Source organism: Lepus europaeus, chromosome 3 (assembly GCF_033115175.1).
Source record: "Lepus europaeus isolate LE1 chromosome 3, mLepTim1.pri, whole genome shotgun sequence".
Lineage (NCBI taxonomy): Eukaryota > Metazoa > Chordata > Mammalia > Lagomorpha > Leporidae > Lepus > Lepus europaeus.
Window position 1 is genome coordinate 24,408,499 of NC_084829.1, and position 4,995 is coordinate 24,413,493.

The 4,995-nt window shown below is 39.1% G+C and overlaps 1 pseudogene; it reads left to right on the top strand.

The window, feature by feature from the left end:
• Positions 1–3,845: 3,845 nt before the first annotated feature.
• Positions 3,846–4,383, top strand: LOC133756438 (proteasome subunit alpha type-2-like; annotated as a pseudogene).
• The last annotated feature ends 612 nt before the right edge of the window (positions 4,384–4,995 follow it).

Sequence of the window (4,995 nt, forward strand, 5' to 3'; positions counted from 1 at the left end):
ATAAAATACCTTAGGATGAATTTCACCAAGGATGTGAAAGATCTTACAAAGAAAATTGTGAAACAATTATGAAAGAAATTGAACAGGACATGAAAATTGGAAAGACCATTTATTTTCATGTATTAGAAAAATTTATATTATTAAAATGCCTATATTACCATTCACTTTAATTATAGTCAACATAATCCCCATCAAAATACAAATTACATTCTTCACAGAACTAGAAAAAAGTCATAAAATTCATATGAAAATACTAAAATTCCCAAATAGCCAAAGAAATCTTGAGCAATAAAAATAATCCTGGAGGCAGTACTATACCAGATTTCAAGACATACTAAACAGTTTTGTAACCAACAAAGGCTAAGAGTTAAAATCTTATCCAGGAAGAAAGTCTCTTGCATAAACAATCCTGGGAAAACTGAGTATCTGTTAACAGAAGATTGAAATTTGATCCCTACCATTACTCTTACATAAAAAATGAACTTGAAATGGATCAAAGATCTAAATGTAAGACAAGAACTAAAACAACTAGAATAAAACATATAGGAAACACATCAATACATTAGTATGGTCAACGGATTTTTTTTTGGATAAGACCCTAAAGCACAGGCAACAGAAACAAAATAGATCAATGAAATTATGTCAAAATAGGAAGTTTCCGCACAGCAAAAGAAACAATTAACAGAGTGTCAGAATGAAAGGAAATATTTGTGAACTTTTTACTAACAAGGGATTAATATATTAAGAATATATAAGTAAAAATTCTCAACAAGAAAATAACAAACAATCCAGAAATGGGCAGAGGATCTGAATAGATAGTTCTCAGAAGAAGAAATACAAATGGGCAGCAAATACATTTAAATATTCCATATGACCAGCCATCAGAGAAATGCAAATCAGAACTGCAATGAGGTAGCATCCATCCAGTTAGAATGGCTATTATTAAATAGACCAAAAAAATTCTAGCAAGGATGTGAAGAAAAGGGAATATTTATACATTGTTGATGGGAATGCAAATTAATATAGCCATAATGGAGAATAGTATGGAAGTTCTTGAAAAAAACTAAAAATAGGTACACTATATGACCCAGATCTCCCCATTGTGGTACATCAGCCTATCACAGAGATACCTGCACTTCACATGCATTGCGCCCCTATTCACAATAAACAAAAATAAACCTAAGTGTCCATTGATGAATGAATGGATAATGAAAGTGTTGTCTATATCTATTATTATACCATAAAAATAATTAAATCCTGACATTTGCAGCAAAATGTATGAACCTGGATAGTATATTAAGTGAAATAAGACAGACACCGAAAGACAAATACCATAAGCATATGTTCTCTCTCATCTGTAGAACTAAAAAAAGTGTGTTCCATATTTAAAATACTAATTATTAGAAGCCAGGAAGTGAGGGAAGCAATGGATAAAGGATATCAAAATCTAGAAGGTTGAACATAACATGTTCTGCTGTTTTGCAGCACAGTGAGGTGGATATGGTGTGTAATGATGTATAATATTCTGTACAAAGAACTTGAATAGAGGAGCTGGTAGGCTCCAAACACAGATTAAAGTTAAGGAAATAGGAAGTCTGGCTGCCTGTTATGGCCAGTTTAAGTGAGCTGTGTGTGTTGAAATGTTTCATTGTACTCCTTACAAATATGAAAGTATTACATCTTAATCCAAAATTAAAGAATAAAAATAAAATGTTTTATAGACCTAAATGTATGGCCTGATACTTTGAACCTACCTGAGGAAATCCACAGAGTAGATGCTCCAAGACAGGAGAATGGGCAAGGATTTTTTGTATTGGACTCCAAAAGTACAGAAAACAAAAGCAAAAATAGACCAATGGGATTTCATCACACTAGAGAAATGAAAAATAGATTTAAAAAGACATTTCTGAATGGACAATATACAAATGACCAATGGGAACATGAAAAAAATGTGCATAATAATCAGGGAAATGTAAATCAAAACTACAGTGAGGTACCAGGTCACTCCAGTTAGGTTGGCTATTATCAAAAGACAAAAGATGACAAGTTTTGTTAAGGATGTAGAGGAAGGGGACCTCTTGCATACTGTTGATATGAATGTAAATCAGTGTAATTGTTGTGGAAAACAATATGGGAGTTCCTCAAAAAATTTATAGAACTACAATGTAATTTAGTACTTCTACTATGTATGTTCAGGGAATTGAAATATGCCTATGGAAGAGATATCTACACTCCCACAATAGCTGAAAACCTAAGTGCCCATCTGCTAATGAATGAAGAAAAGGTAGTTCAAATTCACAATGGAATACATCTAGCCATTAAAAAAGAATGAAATCTTGACATTTGCAACAGCATGGATGGAACTGCAGGTCCTTATGTTAAGTGAAATAAGCAAAGTACCAAAAGACAAGTACCACATGATCTCATTCATATGTAAGACCTTAAAAAGTGGATCTAATTGGAGTTAAAATTATGACCCTGGGTAACAGAGTGTGGAAAGAGTTGGTGGAGGGAAAGTGGGGGCAGGGGCCGGCGCCGTGGAGCAATAGGTTAATCCTCTAGACCCGGCTGCTCCTCTTCCAATCCAGCTCTCTGTTGTGGCCTGGGAAAGCAGTAGAAAATGGCCCAAATGCTTGGACTCCTGCACCTGAATGGGAGACCGGGAAGAAGCACCTGGCTCCTGGCTTCAGATAGGCACAGCTCTGGCCATTGCAGCCACTTAGGGAGTGAACCAACAGAAGGAAGACCTTTCTCTCTGTTTCTCCCTTTCACTGTAAATCTAGAACCCGTGTACAGCGGCTGGCACTGTGGTTCAATAGGCTAATCCTCTGCCCGCGGCTCCAGCACCCCGGGTTCTAGTCCCAGTTGGGGCACCGGCACCGGATTCTATCCCGGTTGCCCCTCTCCCAGGCCAGCTCTCTGCTATGGCCCGGGAGTGCAGTGGAAGATGGCCCAGGCCCTTGGGCCCTGCACCTGCATGGGAGACCAGGAGGAGGCACCTGGCTCCTGGCTTCAGATCAGCACAGCGCGCCAGCTGCAACGCACCAGCCATAGCAGCCACTTGGGGAGTGAACCAACAGAAAAAAAGGAAGACCTTTTTCTCTGTCTCTCTTTCTCACTGTCCACTCTGCCTATCAAAAAAAAAAAAAAAGATTTTTCATTAGCTCTTCTATAATAGTTGTATCATTTTCATAGAAAGGTTACTAGTTTTTGTGTGGTTTTTAACCTGGCCATATATCTGAGCTGTCTCAATTTGCTTAGCATTTCAACTTTGTCTTGCTCTTAGCTCTATCCTCCATACTTGTGAAAATTCTGTGCTTTTCTTTCCAACAAGCATATTTATTATTATAGTCTCCTACTTCAGTGCATCAATGAGAACTTACAGAATGGTATAAAATGCTGAGGCTAATAATAGGCAATCTTGCCTTAGTTACTAACTTTCACCAGGGAACATGTATAGCATGAATGCATGGTATGAGATAAGATTCTATTTTGGGTGGCCAGCACTGTGGCATTGTAGTTGAGCTTCTGCCTGCAGCGCCCGTACCCCAGATGAGCACCAATTTGGGTCCCAGCTGCTTTACTTCTGATCCAGCTCCCAGCTAATGTGCCTAGGAAAGTAGTGGAAGATGGTCCAAGTGCTTTGGTGCCTGCTACTGATGTGGGAGACCCAGAGCAGCCATTTAGGAAGTGAACCAGCAGATGAAAGGTCTCTCTTTCTCTGTCTCTGCCTTTCACTGTAACTGATTTTCAAATAAATAAATCTTTAGAAAGGAGGAGAGGGGAGGAGAGGGGCAGAGCAGAGGAGGAAGAGGGGAGATAGGAGGGAGGGAGGGGAGGAGGGAAGGCCCTCCGGTAAATTTGTCTAGATTGAATATATTTCGGGTGCTGTAGCCGGAGGAGCCCCTTCAGTGGGAAGTACAACTGCAAACACAGCTGTGTGGTATTAACAACTGAGAAGAAACAGAAACCTATTCGGTATGAGGAACAAAGTGTTCACAAAGTGGAGCCAATTACCAAGCTTATAGGTTTGGTGTATCATGGCATGGGCCCCATTAACAGCATGTTTGTGCACAGAGCTCAGAAACTAGCCCAGCAGTACACCTTGTTTACCAAGAACCCATTCCCACAGTTCAGTGGTGCAGAAAGCAGCTTCTGGGATGCAAGAGTACACTCAAGCAGGTGTTTGTACAATTGAGTTCTTTACTTATTTGTGGTTGGAATGAGGGACCACCATATTTATTTCAGTCACATCCAGCTGGAGCTTATTTTGCCTTGAAAGCCACGGCAATGGGAAAGAATCATGGCAATGGGAAAAATTTCCTTGAAAAAAGATAAAATGAAGATCTGGAACTTGAAGATGCTATTCATATTGTATCTTAACTCTGAAGCAAATGACAGATCTCCAAAGTGTCTTCCATAGTGGCTTTACCAGTTTGCATTCCCACCAATGTGGGTTAGTGTGTCTTTTCCCCCACATCCTCACCAGCTTCTGTTGTTTGTTGATTTCTGTATGAAAGCCATTCTAACTGGGGTGAGGTGCAACTGCATTGTGTTGATTTGCATTTCCCTGATGGCTAGTGATCCTGAACATTTTTTATGTGTCTGTTGGTCATTTGGATTTCTGCTTTTGAAAAATGCCTATTTAGGTCCTTGTCACATCCCTTAGGTGGGCTGTTTGTTTTGTTGTGATGGAGTTTCTTGATCTCTTTGTAGATTCTGGTTATTAATCCTCTATCGGTTGCATAATTTGCAAATATTTTCTCCCATTCTGTTGAGTGTCTCTTCGCTTTTCTGATTGTTTCTTTTGCAGTACAGAAACTTCTAAATTTGATGTAATCCCTGTTATTAGTTTTGGCTTTAGCTGCCTGTGCCTCTGGGGTCTTTTCCAAGAAGTCTTTGCCTGTGCCAATATCTTGCAAGGTTTCACCTATGTTCTCTAATAATTTGATGGTGTCGGGTCATAAATTTAGATCTTTAATCCATGTTGAGTGA